Source organism: Pan paniscus, chromosome 1, assembly GCF_029289425.2.
Source record: "Pan paniscus chromosome 1, NHGRI_mPanPan1-v2.0_pri, whole genome shotgun sequence".
NCBI lineage: Eukaryota > Metazoa > Chordata > Mammalia > Primates > Hominidae > Pan > Pan paniscus.
This window is the reverse complement of record NC_073249.2, coordinates 173,123,880-173,144,853: the sequence shown is the minus strand read 5'-3', so window position 1 is coordinate 173,144,853 and position 20,974 is coordinate 173,123,880. Positions and strand designations below refer to the sequence as shown.

General features: G+C 51.6%; 1 protein-coding gene across 8 annotated transcripts in view; it reads right to left on the bottom strand.

Annotated features, from left to right (window-relative positions):
* Positions 1-20,974, bottom strand: part of GLIS1 (GLIS family zinc finger 1) — a 236,628-nt gene that overhangs the window by 187,438 nt on the left and 28,216 nt on the right. The gene's annotated exons all lie outside the window — the stretch shown is intronic.

Genomic DNA, 20,974 nt, shown 5'->3' with positions numbered 1-20,974 from the left:
GACGCTAGGCAAACCGAGCCCCTCTCTGGGCCCACAGTAACAGCCTGAGACCAGACCTCTCCTGTCCAGGAGCATGGCATCTGTGATGTGTTACCCCCACCAGGCCCCTCTGAGAGGCATCTCAGCGCCCATTACTGGCCCCTGCAGATGAGGTCCTAGGAGCTCAGCCTGGCCCTCAGGCCCCTGGCCCTCACCAGCCTTCACTTGCCCACATGTGCCCTTCAGAGCCGGTTTATCCCCACCACTGTGCACCTCTGGGCTACATGTAGTGAGCGGAATGCCTTTCCCCTTGCTGTCAGGCCAACACAAGCCTATCTCTTCCCAAATGAAGCTCTCTCACACCTTGCACTGGGCTCCCTGACCCTGAGTCACACTGTGTGGTCATTATCTGATACCTGGTGGCCTGCCCCCTCTGCTGTGAGCTCCCTGCGTCATGCCTGAAGCTGATTTATCTCTGGATCCCCAGCATAGGCTAGAAAGGGTAAAGAACAGGAATCAAACATCAACCACATGTGCACAGTGATGGCATCAGGCCAGGGAGCCTCACCGCCCAGCAACGCTCGGCACCACGACACCGCATCTTCAGGGCCACAGGCAGGGATGGCTCACTGCCCCAGGCTCCACTGCCCCCATCAGCGCATGATGGGGAAGAGGGTGGTCTCCAAGGCCCTTGTTCTGTGAAGACCTGTGCTGCAGGACACAGCTGGGGCGGCTTCCACTGGCCTCATATGAGACGTGGCGGGGGCTGCTTCAGGAACCAAATCTCAAATGGCCTCTGCCTGAACTGGCCACCAAATGGTCAGTTTGGAGGGTGGAGAAAGGACACTTTAACCACAGCACCTCTTGGCTTCAACGTCTGCATCTGGCAATGCACATGACAGAACAAGCAGGACACTGTGGCGCAGCCTGCGCTGTCCAGTGCTGTTCAGAATGCCAGGGCTGTCTCTCTTTCCCTCAGTCATCCAGAGAGGCAGGCAGGGCAGCGATGATTAACCCCTGTTTTCGGCTGAGAAAATGAGACTCAGGAGGCAGGACATTTGAACTGGCCTTAACAGACAGAGAAGGAGGAAAGGGCATTCCAGCAGAGGGGTTGGCATCACTGGAAACAGGCGATGATGTCGATGTGAGAACTGTCCAAGGGTGTGGCTGGAGCAGGAATAATAAAAACCAGGTGCCACTCCAACCGCTTTGCATAAATCTAGACATGTAATCCTCACAACAACCCCTTGAGGTAGATACAATTATGTCCCCCTTTTTCCAGCTGGGGCAACTGAAGCACAGGTAATCTTCCTGACGTTGTCCAGCTAGCAGTGAAGGAGCAGGAATGAAGCAAACCCAGGTTCCAGGGTCCACATTCCTCCTCAAGCACTTGCCCACACTGCCTGTCAAAAAGGAAGGGAGAGGCCAGGCGCCGTGGCTCATGCCTATAATCCCAACACTTCGGGAGGCTGAGTCAGGAGGATCACTCAAGGCCAGGAGTTCAAGACCAGCCTGGGCAACCCAGCAAGACCTCCATCTCTACAAAAAATTTTGTAGAGATTCAGGCTAGGGCGCACCCCCGCTGTGTCCCTCCAGCTGTACCCACAGTGGGGGCTTCAGTGCCCAGGCCCAGCCTCTCTCACCACCTGCTGCCCACTGATCCGCATCTGACCCAGCCCTGCTCATCTCATCATCCCCCCTCCCACCACCACATGAGACACACATGAACCTAAATCCATGTTCCTCAAAGTCTGGCCTTTTGCCTGTTGCCCTCAGAGTCTTGGGCCCACTCTGGACTCCATGAGCAGAATCACTGGAGATGATGAGGACCCCGGGCCCAGGATCCCAGATTCACACGGACTGGGAGGAGCTGAGCCCCCTGCTGCTCCACGCGCTCCCACATCCATGAGCTCCTCCACCACTGCTCCTCCTCCATTCCCTCTCCCTCTCCCAACAACCCCCTCGCCTGGAGCTTCCACACCTTTTCCACCAGCCACTCCCTGCAGCCACTCAGCCAGCATCAAATCATACACTGGCCGAGCTTCGGATTTGCTAATAAAGGGTCCTTCATTTCTGCACAGCTCCACCTTACTGAATTTGCAGTTTCTCTAAATGGCCTCTATATTCCTTTCATGGCCAATCCTGACCTCCCTCCTACCCCCACTCCAACCCAGAGTCACACCCACCCAGCATTACCAGGTTCCACAGTTAAACCAACTCCGCCCCAGTGACTGTGTCTCTGAAAGCATAGAGAGATGTATATTACCATTACTCTAGTCCCACCATGGCAGCAGCAAGGCCCATATGGACAGGAGTCGTGGAGGAGCGGGGAGTTCCACACCTATAATCTAACCTGGAGACAGTGTCTGGCAATTTCACACCCAGCCTGCAGCCCACTCTGCAGTTCTCCCTATCTCTGTTAAATACCTGACCCCTCAAACTGCCTCCCTTTTTCCTAACACAAGCTTTCTTTTCCTTCTCATCCAACCTCTCTTTTTCCCCACCTAAAGAGGGAAGGGTTTGAAAAGCTATTTCTAAAACTACTATAGAACAATAAAGCCCCTTTGAACGAAGCACACCACGTAATGAGGCTTAAACTCACTGCCAGATTCAGCATCCTGGAGCTCAACCCTATGTCATATCCCTGCTCAAAATCCCTCCATGGCTCCCCACTGCCTGAAGAGTAAAAGGACTCAACACAACCATAAAATAGCAATGGTATCCAATGTACTTGAGATGTGCATGGAAAGAATGTGGTAATAACCTGAAGGACGTAACGATAACAATAAACATAGCTAGCAATTATTGAGCACTTACTATGTGCTTTACACACATTAATGTGTTACCCTACAGGGTTACAGTAACCTTCACCCAGCCTTGCCTGGTGGGTGCCACTATTGTCCCTGATTTAGAGTTTGGGGTTGTGCTGAGAAATGGGGCTTCCAGCAGCCCCGATTCTCAGCCACTGTGGGTGTAGCTGGGGGAGGGATACTGAGGGTGTGGGCTCTAGCCTGAGTGGAAGTGGGGGACCCTGACCCAGGTAGGGGTGAGTTTTTGGAGGGCTTGGCTAGAAGTTGGCTGTGAAGAAGGGAAGTTGGGGAAACCCAGGCCATCCTAGCTCGGGCCTGCTTTCTCCCCACTGGGCTGGAACCCCACGCTTGCCCAAGGTCCCTACAGGCCCAGTTCTCTGGATGGTAGGCACCGCCACCCTAAGCAAACCCCAAAGTCTTCGAGAAACCCACTCAATCTTCACTGGCTGGACTGGCCTCTCTGTCAATGGACTCCCAGGGGCCCATCCCATCCCAGGAAGCACCTCCAGAGCCCTTTTCTATCCCTCTACATCCATGTCCATCTTTTCTGAGGGAAGGTATGTCCCTCACAGGTGCACAGCACTTCACAGTGTGAGGGTGCTTCGTCGAGACCTCGTATCAACCCAGAGAGAGAAGCAGGGCAAAGTACATTCCACTCTGCAGACAAGGAAATCATCGTGGCTCCATACGTTACACGCACTGTTTCATAATTTAATCCTCCCTACAGCCCCTTCTGAGACTATTATCCCACTTTACAGATGAGGAAACTGAGGCAGAGAAGGGCTGTAACTTGCCATGGCCCCATGTCAAGTCAGTGGCAGGACTTGAACCCAGGTCTCCCTGGGGGCATTCAGTCTCTGGAGGCCACCAACATGGCCAACTTAACCTCAGAAGATCCATCTTCCCTGCTGCTGACCATCCCAAACCTTCTGGACACCCAGCCCTGAGGGGCAGGCATCTGGCCAACCACTTGAGATGGTTCTCAGCAGCCCCTGCGGCCAGAGGCCAGAACTGCTAAATCTGGCTCTGGCATGCTCCCCCAGCCACCACATCCCATCCTGGTCCCACAGCACCCCAGCCAGAGCTGCCCCCACAGCCCAGCCTCTCACCCCCGCCCACAGATCCAAATTTCCATTCCCTCAGCAGCATGAGCTCAGTGGGGAGGAAGGCAATCTGATTACAAGCAGTCCCGGCCTCGGGGTCGCCAAGGGTGTGGGCATCATAAAGCAGGCGCTCTGGCGGCACTGAAGAGGGGAGGGGATGGTGCAGGAAGCCCGGGATGTCGAGGCCGGGCTCTGTTACCACCGCACTGGGTGGCCTCCTGAGCCTCAGTGCCCCCATCTGGAAAGCGTGCCTTTTCATCGATCGCTGCCTTACCTAACCCTCCAGATGGCTGTGCCGCTCAAAGTGACCTCGATGAGAAGATGCTTTGGGAAATAGGAAACATGACGCAGACATGAGGAGGCTGTGTCATCACCGTCACTCTGAACAAGCTTTCCCTGAGCGCCTGCCTGGGCCAGGCCTCACGGTGGGCACTGGGCTCATGAAGAGGAGGAAACAGTCCCGGCCCCTGCAGTCTACTGCCTGGTAGGGGAGACAGGCAACAGGCGGCCACCACACAGGTGCCCAGTGCTGCATGGAGGGACACTCTAGGGACTGCAGGGACCCAAAGAAGGGGCTCTGGCCCAATCTGGGGTCAGGGCAGGTCTAGGATGGCCCTGAATGAGTTTGAAAGACCAATGGAAGTTGGCCAAATGGAGGGGGTGGGCCCTCTAGGTGAGAAACGGCAGGGGCACTGGGGGAGGGGTGACAAGGAGAGAAGACATCAGCAAAGCACACAGCACACCGTAGGTGCTCAGAACGCGGTTGTTCTCTTCCCCTCCCCATACCTCACCCTGTGGACTCAAGTCCAAGCTTATACCTCCTCACTCCCTTTCTGCGAGCCGGCTGGCCCTGCCAGGGACCCTTTCTGCCTTCTCTTCTCAATGGGCTGCACCCAGTGTCCCTGCTGGCCCAGGAAAGCCCTGCTGACCTGACCTTCTGGGTACCAAGCTGGGCCCAGCCCATGAATTAAGCTCATGCAGAGGGGGCCCTGCTGAGGCGGCAGCACCACCCAGGAAGAAAGCCCAAGCTGGGCAGACACCGCTGGGGTCCCAGCTCCACCTCCTACAGGCTGTGTGGCCTTGGGCAGGCTGCTCAAGGGCTCGGACCTGGGACTTGGGGTAGAAGGAGTTATTACAGACTGGGCTACGTGGGGCACACAGCACAGTCCTGCACACACACTAGCAGGAGCTAAATTCTCACTATCATAGTAAATTAACGCTGCCTCAAAAAATCCAGGCTGTAGGGTCACTTGGTAAGCATGAAATGTTGCACAGGACAACGGTACTGGTACGGAAGGGTGGCTGAAAACATCGGCGGCTCCGATCATGCCTGCGAACAGCCACTGCACTCCAGCCTGGGCAACACAGTGAGACCCCAATCTCTAAATATACATAAATATATATACTGGCTCACTACCTCCCCAGACACTAGGGACCACGGCCAGGCAGCAAGTGGTTCCTAATAAGTCAGAGAAGGCAAGTCAATGAAACCATTACAATCCACAGTAGGCCCGCATCTGTTTAAAAAGCCCTGTGTGTGTAACGAAGCCCTGCAGGCCGACTGTCAGCTGGGGTGGGGGTGGGTTGAGGAAGAGGAAAGCCCCCAGGCTCTGCTACTCTCAGCTGCTCTGGATTGTGCGGCCCAAATCCCCACTTATGTGACCACAGGCCATCATCTCACCTCGAGAGCTTGCAGCTCCCATGTGTAAAAGGGGAGTGAGAGGCCTCCAAGTTCGTGGTGCAAGTCTAAGGGGAGGATGTGTACGAAACACTAACTGGTAGTGAAGCATGAAGGAGCGGCATGAGAGAGAAGCAGAGGTCAAGGGGAGTCACTTCCAGGCTGGGTGAGCTGAAGACCTAACCAGAAGAAGGTGACGGACAGGGCACTACGGCAGCGACTTGTCTGTCCTCAGCCAGCCAGCTGGGAGCTCCCTGAAGGCAGGGACCCATCTCACTGGTGCCATGACTGCCACATAAGTAGCAGGCACCGAGCAGTGAATGTCAGCACAGCGGAGGGCTCAGCCCGACCCTGGGCCTCTTCCCTCCACCCTGTGTCCTGGGAGGCCCCAGGTCCAGTTCAGGAAGGCAGGAGGGGCGCGGGGTGGTAGACAAGAGCTTGGAGCCCAGAGCCAGAACAAAGGAGGGGAGATGGCCTGGAGAAGTGTGCCGCACCGGGACCCAAAAACTGGCTTTTACTGAGCACCCACTGAATACAAGGGTATTGGGTTTATATACAGTGTTTCATTTAGCTCTGGCAACTACCTCTAGAAATGAAAACTCTTCATCTGTTAAGATGGATTAAGCAATGCAGCCAAGATCACTCATCTTAGGAGAGGCTCAGGTCTGCCTGACCCAGGGGCCAGGGGCCTTTCCTGGCCCTCTTTAGCCCCTAGCTGTGGGTGCCAGAGCATCTCTTGAGAATGCAGGCAGACTCGCAGTCAGGAGGCTGCACTCCAAGTCCAGAAATGTCTCCAATGCATGAAATCCCCAGGGCTTCTCCACTCCCAGCAGTTACCCCTGCTTTACAAGGTGGGACAGTTCTGAAGGTTTCCCTCCCCTCAGGGAGCTGGCGAGCTCCAAGCAGTTAATGCTTTGCTCGGCACAGGCCTGAGTTTAATAAAACTAGAAGCAGCTAATGGCTAACAATAAAAAATAATATTTTTCCTTCAAGCAATTAAATTGTAATATAGATCTCACTAATTCCTTCCTGTTCTTTCCCTTGAGATATCTGATCAAGCACCAGAAGAAATAAATTATGCATCACTATTCCCCACTTGAAACTCAAGTTTTAAGGAATCTAAGGGAGAAATATTGCCTCCTTCATTAAGGCAGAAATCTGAGGATTTTTACAGAGGTTTCACGTAACAAGTTACCTTTCTGCAAACACAGGATCCACAACCCAGACCCATCTGAAAGATCGAAAAATGCACCACTTGCCCTTTCTCCAAAGAACCACAGGGTGTGAAAATTAATCTTACCAAAGCATAGCTAAAAACTCTCCATGGCCCCCTCTACCTACAGGAAAATAAATCAAACTCCCCCACCCTCACCCCACCCGGCCATGCTCATGAGGCCCTCCAACTTTATTTCTCTCCGTTCCCTCCACGTGCCCTTCCGTGCAGCCAAGCAGAGCTCACTGCTGTCCTCATACGTGCTGTCTGCTTTCCCACCATTACACTTTGCCCATGCCGCCTGGAACTCCCTTCCCGCCAGCGCTCAAGGGCCCACCTCCCACACGGAGCCTTGCCTGCCTCCCCCAGCTGGAACAGGTCATCATCCACTCTTGGAACTCCTGCAGAACTCTGTCTCTTAAAGACTTTCGCCTTTCAACCCTGGCTGACAGCCTCTCGAGATGGCCACATGAGTCTGGGCACAGAATACCTTCCACGTGGCATCCCCATGCAGCCCCTCTCGAGATGCCCCTTCATTGTGCTTAGCATGGTGACCAGTATTTTTATAGGAGGTGTGTCCATATTCACTGGGTGGATTCATAAATGAATTCAATAACCACTGAGGACTACTTCTCTCAAGACCACGGGAGGGAGCTGGGAGGAGGCAGGACAAGAACTTTTGGACATTGTCTGGATAGTGGGAAGACGGTCACAGCAACAAACCCCAAGAATGACACAATAGCAGGCTCTGTAAGGAAAGTGGAGGAAAGACAGCAATGCCAACCTGAGTGGGTCACCCTGCCCAAAATCCTTCAGAGACTCCCCCTGCCTACTGGCAGAGTTGGGACTTCCTTAGCTTGGCATTCAAGGCCCTCTGAGGTTCTCACTCTGCTGCCAACTTTCATTTCCTATTCCAGTTGCTTTGCACATGCAGTTCCTCCCCACCGTTCTGCCTAAAGGACCTCTCTTCACCCTTCAAAGCATGGTTCAGTGCCACCCCCTCGAGTCCCACCCTCCTCTGGGGGCCACTGTCTGTTCTGGGGCCTCCCCTTACCCAGGCTGTGAACATTCCTGGGACAGGTTCAGGATGTGATCCACCCCCAGCAGAGATCCAACCCCTGCTCAGGGCTCAAGAAGCATCCATGGAGCTAAACTACATAGCAGAGGAGGAAGGAGAAACAGCTCTTCTGGAAGGACCTACCCATCCATCACACTCCTTCCACAGTCCAGCTAACACTTATTTAGCATATACTCGGTGCGGACACTGTCCTAAACACTTTTGCACGTATCGCCTCACTTCATCCTAGCAACAACCTAGGAGGTAAGTGCTACTACACTTTTACTGATTATTTTACAGATGAGGGAACAGAGGCACAGAGAGGTTAAGCAACTTGCTAAAGTCACAGAGCCCATAAGAGGTGGAACTGGGCTCAGAGCCAGTGGTTCTAACCGCTACAACGAACACTCTATGTAAAATACAAGGACGTGTATTGGGATGGGGACAGAGCAGGGTTATTCTAGCAACCAAAGCCCTCACGTTTGAAAACCTCCCTGTCTCCACATCCGTTTCCTGACATCTGCCCTCTTCTGTGCTGCCCAGGCCAACATTCCGAGGACTCCCCACCCCACCCACCCCAATGCCCCAGACCAGACAGCAAACAAACAGGAAACGATTAAAGAACCAACCAGAAAGTCTCATAAACTCTCCCAGGAACACGCCCTCCCAGCTCCAGTGCGAGATGTCAGAGCTGGGGAAGGACCTTAGGCCACAGCTCTGAAGACAAATGCAACAGGCAACATCCCCTCAGAACGCACTCCAGAGGATGACGCAGAAGGAGTTCCAGGCAGTGATTTTCCACCCGGAAGACTTCCGAGTCCCTGATGTCACGGAACAGGAACAGGAGCCAACTCGAGCCTCTGCGTCTATATCCCCTCACCCTCCCCAGAAGGCAGCTTTTGACTGCAGCCTTCCCTGTAACCCATGGTTCTCTCACTTAGGGTTCAAAAAGCTGTGAGGAAGACTGGCTGCCCCGCCTAGGTGGCCCCTTCCAAGCACGCGCCACTGCTTGTGGGCACTGGCCCCATTTCCCCATCAGGGGTGAGATATTTGTGAGCACAGAACACCAGCCCTTGGCCAAGCCAGGGACCTCTGTTCAGCCCTGCCACCTGGGTCCGGGTAGACCGAGGCTGCCGCCAGAAGAAAGCCACTTCCTGAAAGGTCCATGGGTGGAGCTTCCAGCCAGGGATGCCCTCCAGACCTGCTGCCACCTCTCCACCAGGCTTTCCCTGCGTTTCCCTGCCATAAAAACTCAGCCACTTCCACAAGCATGCCATTTCATGGTTTACGAGCCCCTTGACCTAGATTATCTCATCTGACCCTCATCACGAACCTGTGCGGGCAGCACCAAACCCCACTGAGGAAATGGGGTTGGAGACTGAAGTGACTTGCCCAAGGTCCCTTTTATGACCATCAGAGTCATAAAAGGAGCCACCCAAGAGTAACAGTGCCTGCCACACACTGCACTGTGCTATGAGTTTTACAGCCATGATTGTTTTTTGTTTTGTTTTTTTTGTTTTTTATTTTGTTTTTTTTGTTTTTCTTTTTTGAGACAGAGTCTCATTCTGTCACCCAGGCTAGAGTGCAATGGCGTGATCTCGGCTCACTGCATTCTCTGCTTCCCAGATTTAAGCAATTCTCCTGCCCTGGCCTCCTGAGTAGCTGGGACTACAGGCACGCACCAACACATCCAGCTAATTTTTATATTTTTAGTAGGGACAGGTTTCACCATGTTGGCCAGGCTGGTATCGAACTCCTGAACTCAGATGATCCACCCACCTCGGCCTCCCAAAGTGCTGAGATTACAGGCGTGAGCCACCATGCCCAGCCGATTGTTCTTGATGCCTGATCTTAGTCTGCTCAGCTGCCATGACAAAATACAAGGTCAATATCCCTTATCCAAAATGCCTGGGACCAGAAGTGCTTTTGATTTCTTTGGACTTTGGGAGATTTGCATTATACTGACCAGTTGAGCATCCCTAGCCTGAGAATCCAAAAATCCAAAGTCTGAAATGCTCCAACTGAACATCACGTTGGCACTCAAAAGTTTTGGATTTTGGAGCATTTCAGATTCCAGGTTTTCAGATTAGGGATACTCAACCTGTACCATAGACTGGGTGCCAAAACAACAGAAATTTATTTCTCCTGGTTCTGGAGGCTGCAAGTCCGGGATCAAGATGCCAGCATGATTGGTTTCCGGTGAGAGGTCTCTTCCCAGCTTGTGGACAGCTACCTTCCCACTGGGTCCTCACATGGCAGGGAATGAGAAAGCAAGCTCTCTCATGTCTCTTCTTGTAAGGTGCTACTCCCATCCTGAGGCCCCCACCCTCATGGCCTCACCTAATCCTAATTACTTCCCAAAGGCCCCATCTCCAAATGCCATCATATTGGTGGTTAGGGTTTCATCATATGAACTGGGGGAGATATACAACCCTAAAACACAGAGAGGTTGAGTGATCAGCAAAAGGTCACACAGCCAGAAGAAGGGCTGGGACTCAAATCCAGGCTTCCCTGACCCAAAGCCAGGACTCTGAGCTGGGATGACTCTATCAGGGGATGGCAGAGGCCACTACATGCTCAGCCAGGGTCTCAGCCCACTGTACCACGCTACCTCAAATGGGAACGTCTACAGTGCGCAAGGCCCTCGGCCTGGAGGAACCAGCAGATGATGGAGTAGTCAGATGCTCCTGCTCTGGATGCGCCCCCCAGGCCACTGCCAGCCCTCACCTCCCCCTCATCACAGCCCTGTGCCACAGAGTCTCTCCTCCTCCTTTTCTCCCTGTTTTCAGGTAAGGAAACCAAGACCTAGAGGAAGGGGCAGGAATGGGAGGGTACGCAGCTCCGTGGCTCCAAAGCTCTGGGTTTCTTCCTGTGACAGCATCTGTGAAGTGCACACATCTCGGCCCAAGACAGGCTGTCAGGAAGGAAGGATGGAGGGTAACATGAACAAATGCATGGCCTCTGCTCGTGTAAATGCATGGCCTCTGCTCGTGTAAATGCATGGAGCATGCGTGAGGGTGGGTCCCAGAGGGGGTGGAGGGGTCAGATCCTGCAGGAGTTTGGTTTTTTGCTCTTCTTTTTAAATTTGAGATACAATTCACATATCACAAGATTCACCCTTTTAAAGTGCACTATTTAGTGGTTCTTACCGTATTCAGAGAGGTGTGCACCCATCACCACTATCTAATTCCACAACATTTTCATCACCCAAAAAGAAACCTGTACCCATTAGCATTCACTCCCTATTTCCCCTCCTCCCAGCCCCTGGCAACACTAATCTATATTCTGTCTCCATAGATTTACCTGTCCAGGACATTTCATGTAAATGGATTCACATAACATACGACCTTTGTGTCTGGCTTCTTCCACACAGCATAACGTTTCTAAGGCTCATCCGTGTTGTAGGATGTCAGTACTTCATTACTTTTCATGGCTGAATAATATTCCATTGCACAGATATACCACATTTTGTTTCTCCATTCATCAGCTGATAGATATTTAGGGTTGTTCCCACTTTTTGGCTATGATGAATAATACTGCTATTAACATTTTGGTACAAATTTCATGTGGACCCATGCTTTCAATCCTCTTAGGTGTAAACCTAGGAGTGTAGCTGGGGGGTCAAATGGTAACTATGTCAAATGGTAACCTTTCGAGGAACTACCAGACTATTTTCCACAGCAAAAGCACTATTTACAGTCCCACCAGCAGTGTATAAGGATTCCAACTGTTCTACACCCTTGCCAACTCTTGTTACTGTCTTTTTGGTGACAGCCATTTTAGTGGGTGTGAAGTACCATCTCATTGTGGGTTAGGCAGGGTTCTGAACTCCCGACTCAGGGAGAGTCTTCTTCCCCCAAGAAGAGGAAATTCGGGATTCAGAGCCTCCCAGAGCTCCCAGCTGTCCAATGCCCTCCTCCGCTGTCAAAAGGAACACTTACTGAGAGTGCTCATGGCGTGCCAGGTACTGTCCTAAGCCCTATTGTGGCCCCATTTTACAGGTGCAGAAATTGAGGCATAGAAAGAAATGATTGCCCAAGTTGGTAAGTGGTAGAATCAGGATTCAAATCTAAGCTAGAGTCTGGCTGCAGGGCCCTGGCTCTTAACCACCAAGGACCCTCTGCCTCCTACGTAGAGACACTGCTGCAAATGCACTTTGTTTGAAAATGAAAGAACTGGGTTGGGCGTGGTGGCTCATGCCTGTAATCCCAGCACTTTGGGGGGCCGAGGCCAGTGGATCACTTTAGGTCCGGAGTTTGAGACCAGCCTGCCCAGCATGGAGAAACCCTATCTCTACTAAAAATACAAAAATTAGCTGGGCGTGGTGGTGGGCGCCTGTGGTCCCAGCTACTCTGGAGGCTGAGGCATGAGAATCACCTGAACCCGAGAGGCAGAGGTTGCACTGAGCTGAGATTGTACCACTGCACTCCAGCCTAGGTGACAGAGCAAGGCTCTATCTAAAAAAGAAAAAAAAAAAAAAAGTCCAGCTTCCTCCACAGTCAGCCCAGGCACAGAGCTGGCATTTAACAAATGTTCATGGAAGGCAGGCAGGCTTCCCGTGTCCCCCCTCCTGCATTTGCCCATGTAGGTGACTTTTATGGCAAATCCCTTTCTACTCCCCACCATCACAGCAGTAGGGTGCTGTGGGGTCAGAAGGGGCTATGGCTGGAACTCCAAGGTCAGTGCTCCTCCCCTCACCAGGCTGCCTCTCCAGGAGGATGCCAAGGCTTTCCCCTCACCTGTAAAATGGGGATAAGAATAGAACCTACTCACAGGGCAGTGGTGAAGAGCAGGTGAGTTGGCACACAGAAAGTGCTCAGAACAGTGGAAGGCGCAGGGCAAGCATGCAGTACACATTAGCACACATGAGCATGAAGAAGCCTCCCCGGCATCTGCCCCCGGGTTCCAGGTAGGGAAGCTGTGGCCTGCTGGGAGAGGGTGGCAGGGGTTTCCAGATAGGGCAGGAACAGGAGAGAGAGACGGCTGACCCAGAGCCACCTGGCCACAGGCCAGAGTTTCCCTATCACTGCTCTGGGCAGGTCACACTCATAGCAACGACCTCAGATAGCAGGATGTGAGGGGAGGGGGCTGCTCTCCAGGGCAGGGGTTACGGCCACTTGACAGTGTGCCCTGAAATTCAACCCAGCCCAATTAATGAGGAACGACTGTGTCGACAAGGTCTGCCTTGGGACCTCAACCACAGAAGACTCTGGCCACATTCTCTGCATGGCCATAAAACAAAGAGCCTACCCTGACCAGTCTGCTAACACCCACCCACAGGCCTCAGGATCTTGTCTGCAGAAACGTGGCCTGCCCACAGGGCTGTGGGAGCATGGCACTGAAGGCCACCACGGCCTGTCCTCATGAGGGGGTTCTCCTGTCCCCCAAAAGGCCTCTGCTGAGCACCGTGGCATCAAGGCTCTCATCTGCTCAACAGATCTTCTCTGGCTTCAAAGTCGGCCAGACCCAGGCTCCCCAGTCTCTGCTCTGCCACTCGCCAGCATGGGCAAGTGGCTTCAGCTCCTTGAGCCTCTGCTACGTTAAATGTAAAAACTTACCCCATCCTTCCCTGGCAGGGCCCTGGTGGAAGCCGACGTTTACTGCATGTTTGGTCTGTGTTTGGCACTATTCTATGCATTTTCTATGTGTTAACCCCACTTTATTTTCACCACCACTCTACAAAGTAGGTACTATTATTATCTCCATTTCACAGATAAGAAAACAAAGACAGAGAGGTATAAAGGAGACTCATACATGGGGCACCTGGTACAGGCCCTGGCACCTAGAGCTGCTCAAAAGCATGAGTCAGGCCAGGTGCAGTGGCTCATGCCTGTAATCCCAACATTTTAAGAGGCCAAGGCAGGAGGATCGTTTGAGGCCAGGAGTTTGAAACCAGCCTGGGCAATATAGCAAGACCCCATCTCTAAAAAAAATAAATAAAAATTACCCAGGCGTGGTGTTGCACAACTATAGTCCTAACTACTCAGGAGACTGAGGCAGGAGGATTGTTTGAACCCAGGATTTCAAGGCTACAGTGAGCTATGATCACACCACTGCACTCCAGCCAGGATGACAGAGTGAGACCCTGTCTCTACAAAAAAAAAAAAAAAAAAAAAAAAAGCATGAGTCCTCACTTTTCCAAATAGATCAAGGCAATAGGACAGCCCTTGACCTAAAGAGACTACAGAGCAAACTAGTCTCCAAGCAGCCCTCGACACAAACCTCCTAACCCAAGGCATTCAGAGCCCAGAGGAAGGTGCTCAGAATACCGCCTGCCTGGGCCGGGAAGGCTTTCCAGCCCCTCACTGGTAAAATTGGTGCTGAATGGGCCCATCACTACACAGACCTTCAGTAGCCTCACAACTCAGTGACCATGTCCAGCAAGACACAGGGCAGGGGGAAGCACTCCTGATCCCTCCACAACCAAAACCGCACACATTTAAGCCTCTTAGATTTTCCTATTTTAATCAAGCCTAGCCCAGAGCAACATTCTTCAATAAGAGGGATTTGTTTAGCTTGTTCTGAGAATCAGTGTTGCCTACTAAACAAACAACCCTTCTCCCTCAGTGGCACTTGCGCATTTAAGATGATATGTGGCCTTTCAAAAGTCTTCTCTCCCCACTTGGAAGAAATGTTTGCCCACAGCCAATGCTGCAGAAATTGGGGTGCTCCCCCAGGACCACCATGTCAAACAGCACCTTGCCAAATGGCACTTTCCACCAGTTCCCACCTGCTCACTCTCAGCCTACTTTCCACCCCTTAAACCAATTTATGGCAGGAATAAGGCAGGCATTAGCAATCCTGTCTTACAGATGAAGAAATCAGGGCAAAGAGAGGGGAAGTAACTTACCCAAGGACACACAGAATTAGCGGCAGGGCCATTCGCCTGCTTGTTGAGCCAGTCCCTGCCCTCAGGGGGTCTTTTAATTCAGTGGACTCCCCACCTTGCACCACACACAGCCCTGCCACCCTGGGCCTGGGTGAGCAGATGAACAGTGGTGAGGAAGTGGGAGGGAGGGGAAAGGAAGAGAGAGAAGGGGTGGGGAGGGGAGTTCATTTAGGACAGAGGGAGCTTGAGGAGCGTAGTGCTGTGTGAGCCCATCGCTTTCCATCTCAGGGAGCCCAGGGTCTCTCCAAGGGAGGACAGCCTGGCCATCAGCAGGGCAGACCTCAGTTTAGCCCCTGGCTCTGTGGGCTCTAGCAGCCCCCAAACCTGGGGCAAGTCACTTCCTCTCCAAGCACTGGCTCGTAGTGAGAGAGAGCAGAAGTTAAAGGAGACAACCGCTCTCTGTAACCCTCCACATGACGCATGATGGTTGTTAGCATCACTGAATTTACAGGGGTTGCAGCTTGCCAGCTGCTTTCACAGGCACCACCTCATGGGAGGCAGAAAAGAGAGTCTCCTCCCCATTTTGCAGATGAGTAAAGTGAGGCCAGGGGAGGAGACATGAAGAGGGAGCGCATGAATTCACACCTGCCCCCAACACGTACCTAACAGCATTGCGCCAAAGAGTGAAGGAGGCATTTTGCTTCTCAGGGCTTTTCCTAGGCCTCATGCTGCCTCCTGGGAAGATCTGGCAGATTCCAACTCAGTGTCAGGGCCCAGTTCAGAACTTCCACAGCTACTATCGCATTTGACTCCCACAGCTACTATGTATCATACAATGACACCAAGCCCTGGGAGGAGAGAGCCACCTGCCCAGGGTACCTCCTGGCGAGCGGCAGATACAGCCAGAGGGTAAATCCAAGCTGGCTGACTCCAAAGGCAGCTTCCCCATCCCCACAGATTCCTCCCTCACTCTGCATCTAAATAAAAACCAGGCAGTAAATCTCCAGGGAAATGGCAAGTGCTGATCAATACAGGATCTTAGAGAAAGTCAATGTTGCCAAAAGCAAACTTTTCCTCTTGGGGAGTTGGAGCGGGGAGGAATCTTTCCTTCTCTCTTCTCTGCAGCTTCTGCTCCTATAAAACAACTGGTAAGCTAGTTAGAGGTCCTACTGAGACATTTTAAATATGAAAAGAAAATCCAATCTTGCTTTCATTAGTTCTCAGGTCACCTGCCACCAGGTGTGCAGAAAAGAAAAAAAAGGTGAGTTTTCTGGCTGTGCTCAGTCCTGGGTCAGCAGCTGCCAACCCCAGACTCCTTCTGAGACAACAGGAGGCAGAAGAAGGGAGAAAAGGGAAGAAGGGAGGTGAGGGGAGCCTTCCATCCCAAGCTGTTTCCACTTTTTATATTTACCCAAATCCTTTAATTAGCCTCCGCGGAAAGACTCCCAATTAGGCTAATCCTGCCACTGAGCTTTCCCATCAATGCTCCCGGGAAGTCCGAGGAAGGCCAAGGTAATATCCCAGGTCCTGGTGCAGCAGTCGGCCAGGCCAACCCTTGCTGGCCATCTGCTGTCCCCACACCTCCCACCGAAGCAGCCTCGGAAAAGGCTTTGGAATCAGAAGGACTGGATTCTGCTGCCATCCTCTATGTGCAGTGACCTTGAAAAGTGCCTCAGTTTATCTTTAATGACAATAATATTGGCTAATGTACTCTGGGGCACACCTAAGAGATCGGTATTATTATTATGCTCATTTTACAGGTGACCAAGGAAACAAGGCTTAGTGAGGTTAAGTAACTTGCCCAGTGTCAAAGACAGTGAATGACAGAGCGGGGACCTGGAAGCTTCCTACAAACTGCAGTCAACATTCTTAGCCCCATGCCATTCTGATTCCCCTTCAAGATGGTAACAGCCTCAGAGCTGTTAGGCTGACGGGCTGGTCTCTGTAGGAAAGCACTTACATGACAGAGTCTGGCACACAGTAGGTGCTCAAAAAAGATGCGTTCTTTTCCCTTCCTTCTTTCCTAGATGGTTGAGAGGAAGAGGGGCTCTTTCTGTCCTTCTTCAGACCTCTATGCAGCCTAGGTCCCTAGATGGGAAGTGGTGACAAACAGTCCTATCCCAGCAAAGGGACCGCCTGCCACCTTCAGCATTTTCTGCAACCAGCTGAGGGGGTGACTCCACCTTCAAGGCCCCACCAGGGACCACTTCCTTCTCTCTGAACCTGGCCTTTCAAAGGGGCTTTCATTTATCAGCCTTTAATGTCTCACATGATTTAATCGGAAACACGTGCCTTGTAAATATCGTCTGTCATGTTCCATTAGGTTCACAGGGAAAAGTACAAGTCAATAAACAAAGGTTGTAGCATAAATCTACCTTGAACACATAATACCTCAAATAAGAAAATCAAAACACATGTGGCCTCTGACCCGCAGAGTTTCATGAGCAGGAACTCGGGGTATACTCAGAAACATTTCTAAATGTTCATAATTAATAGGGAAGCTGGGGCTGGTCCGTTTGCACAGTGCACGAAAAGCCCTTCAACGAAAGAATCTGCCTCACCAGCACCTGTCAAATCACAAAGTGCTCCTGGCTGGACCAAAACCTAGATTTCTCCTATGCAGAAAGACTCCTAGAGCCGCAGAAGCTTCTTTTTTAAAAGTAAGGACATTCCCCCCCACCCATTTTCCTCATATGGGGGATGCAGGAAAGGATAATAGGATAAAAGCCCTCCCTCATCCCTTCCAGTCCCCTTCGTTCCCTGGCACCTTCCCAGGCTGTTTTGAAGCCCTGAAATGGAGACAGGGGAAGAGGGGAGAAAGAAGATGAGGATGAGGTATGGGAAGTCACACAACCTAGAGCTCAAGTCCCGGCTGCCATTTAAGACCATGAGGCTGTTATCTGTGACTTGTCTGATCCTCGTCTAATAGGAAAGCAGTTAACAACAACATGTTCTGTTGCAGGATTCTTGCTATTAATCAAAACTGGCCGAGCACAGTGGTTCACGCCCGTAATCCCAGCACTTTGGGAGGCCAAGGCGGGTGGATCATGAGGTCAGGAGTTCAAGACAAGCCTGGACAATATGCTGAAACTCTGTCTCTACTAAAAATAAAAAAATTAGCCAGGCATGGTGGTGTGCGCCTGTAGTCCCAGCTACTCGGGAGACTGAGGCAGGAGAATCACTTGAACCTGGGAGGTGGAGGTTGCAGTGAGCTGACATTGCACCACTGCACTGCAGCCTGGGTGACAAAGTGAGACTCTGTCTCAAAAAAAAAAAAAAGAAATCAAAACCATTTATTGATTTTTTTTTCCCAAAAAGAAATGAAAGTGAGCATTTACCATCTCATCTTTTGTACAGATAGGTCTCAGTATGTTGCCCAGGCTGGTCTCAAACTCTTGGGCTTAAGGGATCCTCCTGCCTCAGCCTCACAAAGTGCTGGGATTACAGGCATGAGCCACCATGTCTGGCCAACATGTATCATCTTAAATGAGATACTGGACAAAGACGGCACTCGTGTACCCCTAATGTGTGCCCCACACACTAGGCTGGTGCTTTCAGACATGCAAAGCCATCCAACCTGATGAAGCTCTCCCCAGAGCTCGAAAGGAAAGCAAAGCACCAGGCGCGGTGGCTCATGCCTGTAATCCCAGCACTTTGGGAGGCTGAGGCAGGCAGATCACAAGGTCAGGAGACCGAGACCATCCTGGCTAACACGGTGAAAACCTGTCTCTATTAAAAATACAAAAAAATTAGCTGGGCGTGGTGGCGGATGCCTGTAGTCCCAGCTACTCAGGAGGCTGAGGCAGGAGAATGGCGTGAACCCAGGAGGCAGAGCTTGCAGTGAGCCGAGATCGCGTCACTGCACTCCAGCCTGGGCACGGCAGAGGGAGACTTCGTCTCAAAAAAAAAAGAACGGAAAGCAAAGCTAAAGACCGCTTGACAGAGTGTACTCAGTTTTCTCATAGGCCAAGTGGCGGTAGTACTTCTTCCCTGACAGGATTGTCACAAGGATTATTACTCAAAATAGTATTAATATATTCAAGAATGCCACCATGAAATATAATATTATTATGTCTCCCCTTTTAATTGAATTCATAGATCTCAGAGTCATGGTCCAGGAGATTTTGCAACTCATCTATTCCAACCCCTTCATTTGGTGGTTCTGGGACTGGGGCTGAGTGTGCACGGGACTGGTGTCGCCTAGCAAGTCAGCAGCCAGGCTAATTACCATTTCCTGGGCATCAAGAAGGCAACTCAGGAACAAAAGGCACGCTGGCACAGGTTTCGGCAGGTCCCCCAGTGCTGTGACCCAGCTTACTTCCTGGCCCATCCCCAGGCTGACCTCTGGCTTCTCCTCCCCAGGAAGTTCTCCCTGGCTGCCCCTCTGACCACCTGCAGTCCTTATGGTTAAAGTGCACTCCATCCAGAACACAGCACACACTGGCAGAGCTGGGGAGCGTTATCTTTGTGCATACCTGTCTCACCTCCAACAAGGCTGCAAGCTCCCTCAGGGAGCCTGCCCGTACCCAGCACACAAGGGGCACTTACCACAATCATGATTCATTCATTTACTTGTTTACTGGCTCCTCCACTAGAATGTACACTCCATAAAGTGTGTACATTCATGGAGTACTAGTGTACTCCTCCACTAGTACACTCCATGAAGTCAAAGATTATCTATCTTGTTCACCACAGTATTTGACTTTGGGTACAGAATGGGGCTCAACAACTATTTATTGAGTATATGGATTTGTTGAATAAATGAGAGTAGGATCCCTGTCCTATGCTTCTGTGTTTACAGAAGTCAGAGACAGAAGGGACTTTAAAATCAAGTCCAAGTCACTCGCTTGCCCCAGAATCTGATATAGTGCCTTGCACATATTGGGATCTTAAAAATATGCTTGTTAATTTAAATAGTATGAAGTAAATATAAATTTATATATTTACTGTATAAATATATACATATATACACATATATATACACACATATATATACATATATATATACACACACACACACACACACACACACACTTGTTGATGGTGTGAAGGTGAATGGGTTGATGGGTAAGTTGGTGATTCCTGGCAGTTAAATGGCTTCCTGGCTGGTTACATAGATGGGTGGGTGGGTTAGACAGCTGGGTTCATGAATGGGTAAATGGGCAAATGGACAAGGAGGTGTACAGATGGAAGGGAAAAACTCATTCATATTTACTCTCCGATCTGATTCATTTTTAAAGGAAAGTCAGGGTGTTGATGGGCCCTCCTTAATGTCAGCAACAGAAAGCCACACCCACTTCCATGAACTCCACAGAGGCAGTTCCCTTTCATCTCTGCATAGTGTAGTGCAGAGCTAGAGCAGAGTACACGACAGGCATGGCAAAGGTCTGCTGCTCAGTGACTGGGTGGGTGGATGAAGATATGGATGTTCACACAGACAGGCATGAAGACAGAGTGGACAGCTGGATGGGTGAAAGCCTTATTGTTGGGAGACTGGTGGAGGGACAGGTACAAAGGGACATGGGAGTCCCCACAGATGTACAGAAGGATGGGAGGGGGACACTTGTACAGAACAGGTGGGGTAAAGTACAAGTCACCAGAGACCTTTGCCCACGTCACAATTTCCCTGAGGATGCATGCTGCCCACACACTGATGGTCCACCAGCTACAAACCCCAGCTGGGACTGCCCATTCAGCTTGGAAGAGGAGCCCCTTCTTTCTGAACCCCCAAAGAATCCAGGGTGCTGCCCTAGGCTCTCCCAAGCCCCCCAAACACCACCCGTCTCCATCTCTGGGGGGCTTTCCGAATCATTCCCCACCTGGAGGCATCCCCCTCTAGACTGTAAATGAAATATGCAGCCCAGGGCCTTTCACATTTCACACCTAAGAGGTGGGCACAGCCGCAGGGCCATAGCGTGGAGCCCCTGGGGGCTGTGCAATACGGTGGCCCTGGTCAGACGTGTCACATCCTCTCGCATGCTTTATCTCATTCAGTCTTCATAACAAGCCTGCAAGGCAGGTGGTCTCAGACAGACGAAGAACTGCAGCTCAAAGAGGTGAAGGGACGTGCCCAAGGTCACGCAGTGAGAGGACCAGTCTTGCTGACTCCAAATCACACACCCTGTTGCTTACAAATTCCTCCAAGGCTCTGTATCATTCTTCATGGGGACAATAACACCTACTTCACAGGGAGGATGAGAAATTTTCAACAAGAAGCACCTAGAATGGTCAGTCCTACCCCTCTGCCTGCTGGGGCTGGAGAACCCCTGGGATGCGCTCTCCGAGCTCCTCCTGCAGGCTCCCTG